The sequence below is a fragment of the Hylobates moloch genome, unplaced genomic scaffold (assembly GCF_009828535.3).
Source record: "Hylobates moloch isolate HMO894 unplaced genomic scaffold, HMol_V3 SCAFFOLD_17, whole genome shotgun sequence".
Taxonomy (NCBI): Eukaryota; Metazoa; Chordata; class Mammalia; order Primates; family Hylobatidae; genus Hylobates; species Hylobates moloch.
Genome location: NW_026652292.1, coordinates 17982369 through 17998829, shown reverse-complemented (window position 1 = coordinate 17998829; position 16461 = coordinate 17982369). Strand labels below are relative to the sequence as shown.

The 16461-nt window shown below is 36.5% G+C and overlaps 1 protein-coding gene across 4 annotated transcripts in view; it reads left to right on the top strand.

Annotated features, from left to right (window-relative positions):
• Positions 1 to 16461, top strand: part of CDH18 (cadherin 18) — a 356371-nt gene that overhangs the window by 202727 nt on the left and 137183 nt on the right. The window lies entirely within an intron of this gene.

Below are 16461 nucleotides of genomic sequence, written 5' to 3'. Positions count from 1 at the left end.
TATCGTACTTTACTTAGCAACAGCATTTGTCGCAAGAGAACAATTTCTATCCCTTGAAATACTAGTTGGTTTCTAGAATGCCACACCCTCTTTGTTTTTTTGTGTGTGTTTGTTTTTTTTTCCTTTCTGAATGACCAGTGGGCATCTTTTGCTTTTACCTTTTCTCTCAATCTTATGTGTCAGAATCTAGTATTTGAGCCTCTTTCTATACATACTCATTTCTATGCTAATTTCATTAGGTTAAGGGCTTTAAGTAGTATCTTTATGCTGGTCATATTTATATTACTATTTTAGCTTGCTCCTCTAAAAACCAGTATATGTTATGCCAACTGAATATGTCTGCTTGAGTCTCTGAGATATAATCTCAGAGTAGATCCAGAATTGAACTCCTGATTTCCAACCACCTCCCCACAAACAGTTCTTCTCACAGTTTTCTGTATTCCAGGTCAAACACTTTGGATCATCCTTCATTCCTGTTTTCCTTTCACACCACACGACTATGACATCAGGAAACCCTACCGTCAACAGATATCCAGGATTTCACCACATCTCCTCACTTCTATTTTAACTAACTTTATTTCATTTATTCTACCATTGTCCCACACAATTTATTCCCAAAGCAACTTTCAAAACAATTATGTTAAAATATATAGAATCATATCACTTGTATTAGTCTGTTTTCACACTGCTGGTAAAGACATACCCAAGACTGTGTAATTTATAAAGAAAAAGAGACTTAATGGACTCACAGTTTCACGTGGCTGAGGAACCCCCACAATCATGGTGGCAGGCAAAAGGCATGTCTTAGCTGGCAACAGACAAGAGGGAATGAGAATCAAGCGAAAGAGGAAACCCCTTATAAAACTATCAGATCTCGTGAGACTTAGTCACTACATAAGAACAGTATGGGTGAAACCACCACCATGATTCAAGTATCTCCCACCAGCTCCCTCCCACAACATGTGGGAATTATGGGAGCTACAGTTCAAATGAGATTTGGGTGGGGACAGCGCCAAACCATATCGTCACTCCTTCACTCAAAACTTGCCAATGGCTTCCCATCTTACTTACAACCAAAGCTAACAGCATGATAGTGATGTGCCTGCTCTTAATTACCTGGCCCATCATCATCATTCTGATATCATCACCAGTTCTTTCTGTTACTTTTACCTTAGATATTCTGGTCCCATGAATGTACCTGAAATAGCCTCGAAAGCACCCACATTAGGGCATTTGTGCATATGATCCTTTTTTGCCTAGACCTCTCTATCACTTCTTTTAAGTAAGCCTGTTTATTGCTAGCAGTCAGTGGCATGCCAGTAAATATTTAACAACCAGAAATATGTATGCATGTATGTAAGTGTATGTTCATATAAATTTTACAGATACAAAAGATATGTAGCACACAATTTACAAGCAATTATAGAATATATATTACTGTCGACTGGAAATTCCACACAGTCAATTGATTCTTACAGAATATTTACATTGATTTTTGCTGAACTCTGGCATCCATAACCAATCAGTTGTTGCAATCTGTTGAATACTGACAATATTTTATTGCAAATAAAAGCTTGATTACTATCTGATTCAGCAAAGAAGTTGCTCAGTTCATTGACAAATAAGTTTAGTCTGGCTTAGGTATTGGCAAATATTTTTACTTACATAAATGTGTAGATAAATGATGTTTGTCTAAATTTCACTTGTTCATCAATATGAGCTGCTTTTTGCTAAGCTAAAAATCATTTTTATTATTTAGGATACTATTTCTTCAATGTTTCGTGTTCTTTGCAATGTAATGGTTACTTTGGGATTTAAACTGCATTAGTTGTTTTCTCCTTTACTTTCTCAAGTCTAGACAATCCCTAGATCAATACATCCACTGCCACTGATTTTCAGGTTACCAAGGTGACACTATTGAACATGGAGTTGGGAAAAGATGAACACATTGTTTTATAGTATTTACACCATACAGATAAAGTAGACATAAATAACATCAAAATTATAGATAATGGTAAAATATAGTAACACAATTTGAAAGTAGTGAGTTTTCAGTATTTATTACTTTTTAAAGTGAAAGGGAACTTTAAGTTTATATAATTTAATGTTTAACAATAGTTATATCTATGAGCCAGCTCTCAAAATTTTTGAAAGCATAATAATCAGCCCTTGTGACCCAGAACTAGCTAATTCCAGCATATCACTATTATAGTCCTAGTTAGAACCATAAGCCCAAACAAAATGTTTAATTTTCCTCAACAATTAACAACATCTAATCTGCTATATATGGTATTATTATGTATGATTTAATTATCTTTTTTTTTTTTCACTAATCTGTCCTTCCTAGAATGTCAGCATTACGAGGGCAGCAATTTTCTCCACCTAGGACAGTGCCTGGATTCAAGAGGGCACTCTATAGCTGCCAATTGAAGGAATGAAAAACTGTTTATAGCTCTCAGGATAAAGGAATCCAAGGCCACTCTTCATGATCTCACACTTGCTTAACCCCTATCCTTAGGCAACCCACACAAAAGTCTTTCTCCGTCTCCATGTTTTCTCTGGCATTGTGATCTTTCACACATCTGTTTTTCCTGTCTTGTGTGCTCTTCTTGAGTGACTTCAGGCCCTTTTTGGTCAAGTCAACACTTGTGATTTTGCGTTACTAATATCTTTAATATGGGCTCAAAGAACAAACTTACACAGTCAATATGTTTTTATTTTTTTCTTGGTGCTATTTGTTATTTTGCTTAGTGTTGTCACTTGAGTGGTGTCCTCTCCCCTATGAAAAAGTCGTATATTGAAGCCCTAGCCCCTAGTTACTCAGAATATGACCTTCTTTGGAGTTATGGTTTTTACAGAAATTATCAAGTTAAAGTGACATGCTGTGGTGTTACAGGGCTTTTCCTTAGTTCAGCTAAAGACAGAAGTCCTTGTCCCACAGCCTTGAAAGTTTAGGCTGGCAGATGCTTTTAAGGGTGAGTAACACAAGGCTTTATTGAGTGAAAAAGAAGAAAAGGGGGGAAAAGGGACTCTCTTCAAGGCCAGAGACACTGCTAGAGTGCTTTCTGCCTCGTTGTTTGAATCCCAAGTTCCACCCAGAAAAGGAGGGGCCAGGCTTCTCCTCCCTGCTGCAAATGGGGTGAACTTCTGTGGCTCTACCCCAGTGCACAGGCCAGTTGGTGTTTTGCCAGGGATGCCCTCCCGTCAGACTGTCTAAGTGGGCCATAATCCATTATGATTGGTGCCTTATGAAAAAAGGAAATTTGAACATAGAGATACACACAAAGGAAAGATGATTTGAACATATGGGGAAAAGTCCATGTGAGTAGGAAAACAGCCAACAATAAGCCAGGGAGAGAGGCTTGGGACCGAAGAAGAAACCAAGAAGAAACCAACCCTGCCAACACCTTGATTTCAGACTTCTAGATTCCAGAACAGTGCAACAATACTTTTTTGCTTTTTTTTTTTTTTTTTTGTGATCACTCAGTTTGTGGTATTTGAGGACAATTTGATTTGCAGATTGTTTTAGGCAATGAGGGCGCAGCAATGAAAACACAGAAAACAAACATCCTTGGCCTTGTGGAGCTTTTGTTCTAGTGGGGAAAAAAACCAAATAATTTGTCAAAAACAAGAATTAAATTTGCATGAAAATCAGTAAATTAATGTAATGGCAATACAAAACAAGGCAGTAGAATTGAGAAAGACAAGGAAATAATCTCTCAGAAGGATAGACATAATTGCCTGGGGCCAGTATTACTGAGGGTGGTATGAGGACAGCAATTACCTGTTGGATTTGGCAACATGAGAACCACAGAAGATAAGAGCATTAACAACAACTAATCTGCTGTATATGGTATTATTGGTATTATTATGTGTGATTTAATTATCTTTTTTTTCCCACTAATCTGCCCTTCCTAGAATGCTAGCGTTACAAGGGCAGCAATTTTCTCCACCTAGAACAGTGCCTGGATTCAATAGGGCACTCTATAGCTACCAATTGAAGGAATGAATAACTGTTTATAGCTCTCAGGATAAAGGAATCCAAGGCCACTCTTCATGATCTCACACTTGCTTAACCTCTATCCATAGTATTTTCAGTGTAGCATGCAACCTTAATCAACATTGGAAGGGTTTGTACTAGAGATTAAGGGGAACAAAGCAGGTTTGCTGTCTGGTAGACATAGAGATGCATGGTCCTGAGCTTCCTTTAAGGAAAAACTTGCTCCTCCAGCATGGGGAGTGCATTCAGCAGCACACTTCCAGCTGTCAGCTCCTTCAGAACTATATCAACCTTGCCTGTAGTGGCACCATTTCTAGGACAGCACTCATCCAGTGACAGAATGAAGGCGGGTGTATAAAGTTCTGGCTATTTTGGCCCAATTCTGGACTCTACTTAAAACTATATGCTAAAGGAACAAAGCATATACATACCTCTGAAATCTTAATAATTTTAGGAATCAGATACATGTGTTTGCTTCAGTGCTGCATATTTGCTACATGTGACATAAATAACATGTATACGATATGTAGGCATGCTTTAATATTCATATATTATGTATATATATATAGCATGCATAACATGACAGCCAACTTGCTGGAAAATGGCCATGTCTTTTTAGATTATTAGAGTATGACAGCCAGGGTGGTGGCTCACACCTGTAATCCCAGCACTTTGGGAGGCTGAGGCAGGCAGATCACCTGAGGTCAGGAGTTCAAGACCAGCCTGGCCAACATGGCCAAGCCCAGTCTCTACTAAAAATACAAAATTAGCTGGGCATGGTGGTGCACGCCTGTAATCCCAACTACTCAGGAGGCTGAGACAGGAGAATCACTTGCACCCAGGAGGCAGAGTTTGCAGTGAGCCAAGATGGCGCCACTGCACTCTAGCCAGGGGAACAAGAGTGAAACTCCATCTCAATAATAATAATAATAATAATAATAATAATAATAATAGAGTGTGACATAATGCATTATAAATTAAATCATGATATAAAAGAGAAATAAATCATTTTTTATAAATTAGGAAACCAGATGTCACAATAACTGAATTGGTAATGCAGGAGAAATCATCAATGTTCAGTTACTTATGGACCTATGTTGTCATTTATATAATTACTAATGGAACTAGATGGTCATTGATATATGTATATACTTGTATAGTAGTGTTTTAATATATTCAAAATTATATGACTCTAAATATAGTTGTCTCAACAACACGTATTCCAAATGTTTTTGTGACATTCATATTAAATACCCTTTCTCTAATAGTAACTGACTAAAAAAATTCCATATAAAGCATCTCATCTTTTGAACTCATTTAAACCATCGAAGCAAAAACCAAAAAAAAGCAGAATAAGAGAAAAATATGCCAATGAATAAGCATCATATGTCTATATGATAATATTTCTCATATGGGTTTGCGTTTTGAGCACACAAATTTTTTATAAGCCACATGAAGAAGCTATTTTGGGAAATCATACTTAACTAGATCTAGAAATGAAATATAACTTGTATATGATGTTTAAATGTTTTTAGTTATCTTTCTAATTTTCTTGATTAATAGTATCCCATAAATAGCATAGATAATCTCAATACTCTCCATAGAGTGTAAGTTTCCTGATGCTAAAAATCTTTATAACTATTCATCAATTACAGGAAGTCGTGTTCTATGTGTTGACTAAACAGCAATTATCTGGAGGTCAGGTTCATTTTCCTTTCATTTGCTTATCCTCTAAATACAACATTTACCTGAACTCATGAAATATGCTTACAATGGACCATAGCTGAAATATTACATTTGTGAGTTATGTTTGTTCCTCTATATGTCATGCACTCCATTTCTGGACAGAGACAGTGAGAGGAAGAGAGGCAGAAAGAGAGGAAGGCAAGAGGACATAGTAGGTACACAATATATAGTATGATTTAATGGTCTTAGGAATTGATCTAGAAAGCCAAACATCACTGGTTTTTCTTTGGGGTAAATGAGTGTGTGTGTGTGTGTGTGTGTGTGTGTGTGTGTGTGTGTGTGTGTTTTCCAAATGTCAATGCCGTTGTTCTGTGTAGCAAACTACTACCGAGAGGTTTCAAAACAAGAATTTTGGAAGTCAGGAAATTTAGCAGGGGTTGTCCAGGCAATTTCTTAATCCATATGACGTTGGTTTGGAATACTGGGTAAAGCATCCATCTGACATATCAGCTTGTGTGGAGGTTCAAGGATGGGTCCAGGGAGGTTCAAGGATGGGTGCAGTGAGATGCCTAGTGCTTTAATAGGAACAGCTAGGAGACTGGGCCCAGCTGGATGCCTCATTTTCTCCATGTGATTGCAGAGCCTCTCTACATTGTGTCATTAACAATCTAGCTAGATCACTTACAAGAAAGCTCACAGGCTAAAGAGATCTAGGCAGCAGCTTCTAAACCCCTCAAGAACAGAGCAAAAACTGCTAAGGTCACTTTCATTGTACTGCCTTGATTAAAGCAGTCACAGGCCAGCACAAATTTAAGGAGAAGGCAGATAGACCCAGATGACTGATGGGACTATTGTCAAAGAATTTATAGGAGGCTTCGTTAATCCCTCAAGCCATGATCATTTTCTCTAAATGGTAGCGATTGTAGCATTGATAGTTGGTTCTCTACAAAGAGAAGATCCTAGGGCTAATGGCCACTTGAAACAAGATGAATTTTTCCAATTCTCACTCTTTTTTCTGTTATGCAAAAGACTGTATCCTGAGCAGTTGGCATCAGAACTTTCAGTAACCCAAGTTTACTTATCATGTTTTTGCCATCTCTTGAAGAAAATTCCCTACAATGGGGACCTTTGATTCCAGTGCTATTAGAATCTAACCTGGCCAAGAGAGGCTGCCTCTGAAATCGCATTGCCAAGGTACAGACATCCTTTCAAAGTCTATTTGAGTGTCTGTTGGACAACAGTAGAGACATATTTGAAGCAGGATCCCATAGCTGTTTCTTTCTTATTTTTTCATCCAGAAACAACAAGTATTAAGACAAATGTGTAAATGATTTCATGAATGCATACATGCCAACAGAATTCTATATGCTCCATCAACTCTGGAAAGGGGAAGGAGGTGACTGAGAGCACAAAAAATAATGTCTCATTCAATGTATAGTTACTGGCTGCATTATTTATTTTATTTTATTTTTTAATTGTGGTAATAGCACTTAATGAGAACTACCTTTTAAACAACTTTTAAGTGTCCAATACAGTATCATTAACTGCAGGCACAATGTTGTACAGCCTTTAGAAGTTATTCATGTTGCACATCTAAATCTTTTTTTTTTTTGAGACGGAGTCTCGCTCTGTCGCCCAGGCTGGAGTGCAGTGGCACGATCTTGGCTCGGCTCACTGCAAGCTCTGCCTCCTGGGTTCACGCCATTCTCCTGCCTCAGCCTGTCTGAGTAGCTGGGACTACAGGCGCCTGCCACCATGCCTGGCTAATTTTTTTGTATTTTTAGTAGAGACGGGGTTTCACTGTGGTCTCGATCTCCTGACCTTGTGATCCGCCTGCCTCGGCCTCCCAAAGTGCTGGGTTGCACATCTAAATCTTTACACACATTAAACAGCAACAACTCATTTCCCTCTCACTCAGCCCCTGGAAAACCACCATTTATTCTATTCTTGACACTATGAGTCTGACATTTTCAAATTCCTTGTATAAGTAAGATCATGCAGTATTTGTTCTCTTACTGGCTTATTTTACGTTACATAATGTCTTCAAGGTTCATGCAGCAGTGAACATAGGAGTGCAGGTATCTCTATGAGATCCCAATTATAATTCTACTGGATATGGGCAACAGGTATATAAAAACATAATCAACGACACTAATCATCAGAAGAATATAAATCCAAACCACAAGGAGATATCCCCTCATACTAGCTAGGATGGCTATTATCACAAAACAAAAGACAGGTGTTGATGAGGTTGGAGAGCCATACTGTTGGTGGGAATGAAATGGCATAGGAATTCAACACAATATTAAGAAATAGAACTACCTTATGATCCAGAAACATCAATTTCTATATCCAAAAAAAAAAAAAAAAAACCTGGGTTTTTGTTTAGGCTAAACCCACAGGGCTGCTGACTATGTGCAATGAGTTTCATATCAACAAGGAGTGGCAAATTATACCTCTTCAAGCAGAAAAGTGATATTTTTCTGTGCTATCTCATGATATTTACTCACAGGCAAACCTATTGTGAAAGGCTACAGTTTAATTTTCTTTTTTGCCATATTTAGATGGTCTCTTACCCATGATAGTTCATCTTACCATTTTTCAGCTCTGTAATGGGTTTATTACGATGCAATCCCATCATAAGTCAAGGAGCATCTGTTATGCTATTAGTAAATTCTCTAATTTATTAGTAAATTCCATTTTGCTGAATGGAGTAGTTGTGCTGAAGGTTTGGCAATCTGGAGAAGAGTAGCCCTTTGCAGAATCCCTGGGCAGCCCTAGGATTTTATCAGTATGATTATTAAATATATCAGCAAGAAAGAGCTTTTGAAAACACAGATCACATTGAACACTAATAACAGAAATAAAATGCAAACAAAAATAAAAAAAGCATTCTAAGTTTGAAACATCTGTAGCGATGTATTAAAATAACTACATCTGCCTGATGTATATTTTCAAATTCTTAGAGATAGTGACCACTTTTATGATCATGTCCCCGCTCTCTCTCTTTCATTCTCCCTCTTCATTTCCTCCTTATTCTCCTCCTCTTTATTTCTCTTTTCTCTCTATCTCTCCCTCTCAAAATACACCAATTCTGTCCTATAAACTCTGCAAGTTACAAGGGCTAAATTCCTTGAGCTAATGCCACTGTGGCATTAAGATTTTAGTGTCAGGAAATCCCGGGTATGATTTCAAATTTTCCAAATTGGTAATCCTGTGATCTGAGAGGAGTTACTGACATTTCGAGCTTTTCTTTTCACATTCTAATAGAATGTGTGGAAATAAATACACGAGGTATATACCCTAAAGGAATTCCCTTAAGGACTTCTTAATTCACATTCTCTACACAAAACATGTGAATTATCCTTCCTTTTCTCCTCAGCAGAAATAAAATACTTCACCATCAATTTTCATGGTAGGAAGAGAAAAAACATGTAGAGAAGTATTGAATCTTCCTACTGAAGCATAAAAATGTCTACCTCTATGAATTTATGATTGCTAATTCCATGAGTCATAGCTTGCAGCTAAGTCTTGTGTTTTAAAAGAAATTTTAAGATGCCAGTGTCTCATATAATTTCGTATATATTTTTCTTTATAAGTAAAATAAAATCTGAGGTTTTAATCCATCACCCACTGGAAGCTTGGAGTCACAAATGTGCTAAATTTACCAGTATAGATAGAGACAGCCATGCCCTGGCTAAACCACAGCCATAACAATGACTGACAAATAGGGAAGTTTGGTCAATCTTGGCTTTCCACAAGGGCAACGGTAGAATTATTTAAACTTTCGGCCACTTGAGAAACAAAATATTGAATGTTTGTAAATATTAAAATGTACCTTTAAATTGAAGGTGTGTTTTAATCACTGAGTACCTAATCTCTGCCATTGTCTCACTAACACTTTCCACTGAAGCTAAATTTGTGCACTGTCCGATATTGCCATGCATATTCCAGACCCCAAGCATTGGTTCATGTCAAGTGAGTGTCCTTTCCATGAATACACTGCTTTCTCCATACAATTCACAGCCTACAAACATGGCCTTCCCCCATGGGTACTCTTCATTCATATGCTTCCATCACTATGGCCTCTGAAGTCTGTGTTTTGTGTTTAGTAAAATGTTTTCTGTGTTACTTTACAGATTTGCATATCTGTTTCCATATCATTGAACATTCTAATCATAGCATTTCAACTTCGTAAGTTGTATCTTACATGTGTTTATACTCCACATTTTAAACAGAGTAGAAACACATTCGGCACACATTGAATTGGCAATGATGAATGAAGAAAACGGATTTCTGGATTATGCTGCTGATGGATATGCATCAGTTAAATGTCTAATTATTTTTGTTTTCTATACAGAGAAGAATTTATGGAAGATGCATTATCTTCATAAAATCATTTGGGAAAATTCAGAATGTGTAATGTATATAGCATATAATATACTAAATATTAAAATACTTAAATATAAATTGTGTAGATAACATAAAGAATTTTATAGGTACCTAAATCACCACAATCAGGCAGTTGAAGAGAAGACTTATTACTGCCAAGATGTTTAGTGCCTTCATTTAGAAAATGGTTAATGAAACTTTTACATATATTTAAATCTCTTAGTACTCATATTAATTTGAATAAGCAGATCCTCCAGTGAAATATGAGAACCTTAAGGCCAGGTACCATATGTGGTTAAATAGGTAGATATTTCAGATTTGTACATTCACAAGAATCTCTGGGGCAACTTGTCACAAAACTTATGCCTGGGACCCACTGCCCTGGATTCTAATTCAGTAGGTTGAAGATGTGAGTAGATTTGCATGATAATGAGCACTTTACATGATTTAGTTATTAAGTGGTCCACATGTCCCATTAGAGAAACACTGGGAGTCCTACCCATTTTCTGTAAAATAATAGATATTAAATGAATAAATGAAAAACTGAACAAATTAAGTAAAGGAACCAAAAGTAGGCCAGGCGTGGTGGCTCATGCCTGTAATCCCAGCACTTTGGGAGGCCAAAGTGGGTGGATCATTTGAGGCCAGGTGTTCAAGACCAGCCGGGCCAACATGGTGAAACCCCAATTCTACTAAAAATACAAAAAATAGTGGGGCATGGTGGCGCATGCCTGTAGTCCCAGCTACTCAGGAAGCGGAGGCAGGGGAATCACTTGAACCCTAGAGGCAGAGGTTGCAGTGAGCAGGTATCGCACCTCTACACTCCAGCCTGGGTGACAGAGTGAGGCCCTGTCTCAAAAAAAAGAAAGAAAAATAAGCAAAAGTACACATGTGTAGTTTAGACATAGAAGGAACCTTACCATTTTCTCTCATAAATATGTGTGTCTACCTTGGAGGTTTTTGTAAGAATTTAAATATGTAGGCTTGTTTATTTATTCTAGCCTGTTAGGCATTTTTATTTTGCAGTCTTCTGTGGTATTATCTAATAAACAAAATGTGTACATTTTCATCTTGGATTCTTTTTAGTGGGTAAAAATGCAAGAAAACATTTTGGAGGATCTACTGCTATCTGAATATTATTAGTCAGGAGGCATAACCATATGGTAGGCTAGTGACTCAAGCTCAACAAGTAATGTTTATAATCACAGACGCATTTTCAATGTTATGAACTTGTGTACAGCAGAGAGTAATTCCCAGTTACAAGCCCCTACATATCAAGGTGATTGGGAAATAGTAGTCAGAGGTAATTTGCAGGCAATCGGGCACCTAACAATTGTTTACCAGGGAAGTAATAAGAAACAAAACAAAATGATACACGGGTAATCACATCTTGTTGATTCAACCCAGCATCACAAGAGAATAAGAGGCAACAATGCAAGTTAAAATTTTTGAAGTAAACATTGCCAGTGAAGCCTTTCCGACAAACATTTAGAATATGCTGTAGCTGTTTACCTAGGATGTATTGAAAAGAGAAGCGTTTTCTTTATTTTTAAACAAATGCACAATGCAGTAATTTATGGAAATTAATTTCGCTGCTCTGTATTTTTGGCTTTAAAAATGTACTAAATGAAAAGGCTACACAGTGTTCCCTTAGTAAGATTTTATCAAAGACTAGAGTAAATTATTTTGCAAATACTGGATACGTGGATACATGACAGAAATGGCCAACCAAACACATAAAACATACTTTCTTACTTGGACTATGTATATATAATTTATTCTATCTTTATCCATTGGCTTAGCTTTTACAATTGAGAAAAATGCACATCACTTTTTTATGTTATGTGCCTATGTGATCCCTATACACATACGTTTGTTTGCATGACATGATGAAGTTAAAATATGAAGAAATGCATGGAAACATAATGGCAGGACTTTGCCTTTTTAATTGTTGTCTATTCAGCATATGGTCTTGAACAACGTGCACCTAAATCAAATTGAATATTTGTGTCTGACCTCCCTAGAGTTCATAAGTTGAATTCCTAACCCCAAATATGACGGTATTTGGAGATGAGGCCTTTGGAATGTAGTTAGGCTTAGATTAGGTCATGAGGATGAGACCTTCATAATGAAAATAGTGGCTTAAAAAAATTAAAAAAAGGAAATTCCCCATCCTCCTCTCAGTGCTTGCAAAGAAGAAAGCCCATGTGAGGACATTACAAGACGGTGGCCATCTGCAAGCCAGGAAGAGACGCCTCACCAGGAATAAAATCATCTGGTACCTCCATCTTGAACTTTCTAGCTTCTGGAAGTGTGAGAAATAAATCTCTGTTTTTAAAACCACCCAGCCTATGGTATTTTGTTCTGGCAGCCTGAAGAGATTAATGCAATAGTCTATTGGAGATGTGTGTAAGCCAGTCCCACTTCAGATTACTAAATCAAAATTTCTGGGGACTGAATATGAGCAATTTGAGGAAACTTCAGGATAATTGTAAACACAAGTTTGAAAACCAATGGCAATATTCTAAAAATTAGAGTGACAAAATAATTGATCATCCAAACTGCCAAACTGTTTAAAATGAAAGGGAGTGTTGCAATAGTTAAGCTAGGATAAGGTAATCTGAAAATTTCCTGAGAAAACCATTATATATGATCATTTTGCCTGTATAGCTTCACATTTAACCAATTTTTCTTATTAAAACGATCATTCTGCTTGATGTTTTCACCATGTTCAAATGTAGCTTCCTGCATAAAATTTGGGTGGGGGGAATCAATGAAGTATCTGTGTGGTGAGGATGTAGGCGTGTGTTTACTCATAATATACATTTTATTCTGTTAAAAAAAAGACAGCTATTATGCTAAGCATTAAGAATGGAATGTAGGCTGTGAATTAATCTTCAATTTGATTAAAATAACTTTTATCACAATATTGGTAAGATAAATGTTTGCCATTTTCCCCTAACTTATTTCAACATTGTTCACAATTTCTGATAAATTCATTATACAATCCAGAAACCGCACTTGTGTTTACCCAAATGAGTTGAAAATTTGTGTTTATACAAAAAGCCATACTTAGATGTTTATGCAGTTTTCTTCCTAATCACTGAAACTTGGAAGCAGGTAGATGCCCTTCAGTAAGTGAGTAAATAAACAAATTGTGGTCCATGCAGAGATAATGGAATATTAGTCAGAGTTAAAAGGAAATGAGCTACCACACTTTGAAAAGACATGAAGAAACCTTAAATGCATATGACTAAGTAAAAGAAATCAATCTGAAAGGCTAACCGTATGATTCCAATTGCATGACATTTGAAATAGGCAAAACTATGCAGACAGTAAAAAGATTAGTGGTTGCCAGGAGTTGGGGGAGGGGAAAGATAAATGGTAGAGAAGAGACAATTTTTAGAGCAGTGAAACTATTCTTTTTGATACTATGAAGTAGTTTAATGTTGTCATAGCTGGCAAAACCCATAGAATATAAAACACCAAGTGTAAACCCTATTGTAAAATCTGGACTTTTGATAGTAAAGATGTGTCAATGTAGGCTCGTCAATAGTAGCAAATGTACCATTGTGGTATGGAATGCTGTTAGTGGGGAGGCTGTGCTCATGGAGGAAGTAAAGGGTATATGGGAATTCTTTGTTCTTTCTGCTCAATTTTACTGTGAAAGGACCTAAAACTGCTCTAAATATAGTCTATTTAAAAGGAGAAATAAGAAGTTACTGTCTATCAGTTGTACTTCAAGTGATCCCAGAAAATGCATCTGGGTTCCAGGTTAGAAAGTGATCATCTTTTACTGAAAACATGTTGCTATGGCAATTTGACTGTAACACTTTCTGATTATCTATATGTCTCCAGGAGGGGTCATAGCTAAGCACATGCAGCTGCACCATCCTCAAGAGAGTTGTGATTTTTTTTTTGTCGCCAGGTGAGTGTAGTGGACAATTTGGTCATGAACCTCCACCTACAATTCAAGCAATTCTTTCCTCAGCCTCCTGAGTAGTGGGATACAGGGATGCCACCATGCCCGGTAATTTTTTGTTTTTAGTAGAGCCAGGATGGTCTCAATCTCCTGACCTCGTGATCTGCCTGCCTAGGCCTCTCAAAGTGATGGAATTATAGGCCTGAGCCGCCGCGCCCAGCCGAGAGTTGTGATTTTAAGTTAATCCTGAGACAATCCTTTCAGAGAAGTGTGTCCATTTTGGATATGGTCTTTTCTATCCATGAGCAAATTTGGCTGGCAAATTTCTTCCCATTTCATCCAGGAAGTGGTTGTAGATATGTGTCATTCACTTCATAATACTTGGTTTTACCTTTACATATCTATTTTACAAAACTTACTAATGATTTTATTGTAAACCTTTATCTTTGATAATAATCTCATATTTCTCCCCACCAAAAACAAGTCCCATTTATAATTAATTCTCCTTAGGAAAGATAGCTTTACTTTTTTCAAGTGGTAGAAAATATAAATTTCTTTCATAAAACAATTTCATAAATTCTTTGCTTGTTCATTTCTGTATCAATTCAATTCCTACTAATGTAATTATCATATGATAAAATATTGTTTTTTTAATAAGGGTGCTTGAGGCTTTTTCATATGCATGAGTTAGATGAATCATTTATTATCATATTATTATTTCTTTTGATAAGAATAATTTTGATTTCTATTTAGCTTCAGGAAAATTTTTCTGAATTCCCTCAATTATATGTTCACAATATGTGAAAGTTACGGGATCTTCTTTCCTGATACCTGAGGCTCTCCTCTCAAAGTCATTATTACATAGCCAATCAATTCAGTAAAAAAAGAAAATAGTGATTTACTTTTTTATATTCAAAATAAGTGACAAAGCAAGTCATTGAATACTCCTTTCTTCTTTTAAAAGTCTATTTTAACACAAATATATAAATCCTTTCTTCTCATAAATTAAGATATTGTCTGTAAAAGTATTTGGTAAAGCCTGTAGGTAACAGTTATAACTGACAACTTCTTAAGAATTGTACTGTAACTAATCAAGTGCGAGTTTGATTGAAAGTCATTGGTGTATTTATTAAAGATGACATGCTTCAAATATTTTTAATGAAAGTATGTTTATGAAAAAATGACATGTTTGAAGGATCAAATATGTTTATATTTTATAATTATATGCATATATAGATGGACATATAAATACATATATACACATATATATACATATATTTATACACATGTTTATAATCTATCTCATGGACATTAGGACAATATTCTATGTTATGGCACAGTTAATATACCCTGAGTAAACTTTATCCTCCAGAATATGCATTTTTAGCTTTAAGATCTAAGACTCTATTAACAGAGCTATTTAATTTATGTATGTAGAGGTGGGTGTTTATGTATGCATAATCACAGATGGGTATTTAATATTTTTCATTTCTTTATTCAATCCAAGGGTTCATCATGCAAAAGTGTTAAACGTCCCTCTTTGCACTACTAAGATAAAAAATGTGGTTTTTTTACAGATGATTTATAGAATAAACCTTATCAATTTCTTTATTTTGCCTAAATACTTAGATCTAGTTCTCCTTAAAGTTGTTTTCTAACAAAAATAGTGAGTTTCTTAGTCTTTGATACTTGTTAATATGCCTCCTGCCTATAATCTCTGTTCAAGTGTCCAAACTCCTCAAATGTTTTCCGTCATTAAACATTGATAACTCTGCCAGGAAGCTATGTAAATTGTTCTATAAAGAGGAAAATTAGCCTCTGCTTAAATCAATATGACCACCTTAGTTGACACTTCTGAGGAGCTCAAATTGTAAAATGTTCAGCACACTAGCACTAGGAATAGGGTGGCAGGACTGCCCTTGAGGGACCATGTACTTTTTTTTTTTTTTTTTTTTTGAGTTGGAGTCTTGCTCTGTCGCCCAGGCTGGAGTGCAGTGGCATGATCTCCACTCACTGCAGCCTCCGTCTTCTGGGTTCAAGCGATTCTCCTGCCTAGCCTCCTGATACCTGGGATTACAGGCATGTGCCACCATGCCCAGCTAATTTTTTTTTTAATTTTTAGTAGAGACGGGGTTTCACCATATTGGTCAAGCTGGTCTCAAACTCCTGACCTTGTGATCCACCCACCTCGGCCTCCCAAAGTGCTGGGATTACAGGTGTGAGCCACCGCATCTGGCTGAGGGACCATCTACTTTAAGGAATGCAGAGAGATAGGCATCTTAATTTACTTAATCGGATGTTTGGGGCATGGGATAATAAGTAAATTTTTCAAAGAGACAGTATTCATGCACTGGTAAGGTATTGTTTTTCTCAGACACCTGGCTTTATCCCAAAAAGATGCTATTTTAACAGACATTTCTTAAAATATGTGTGTGTATGTTTGTTGATACTTGCTTATTAT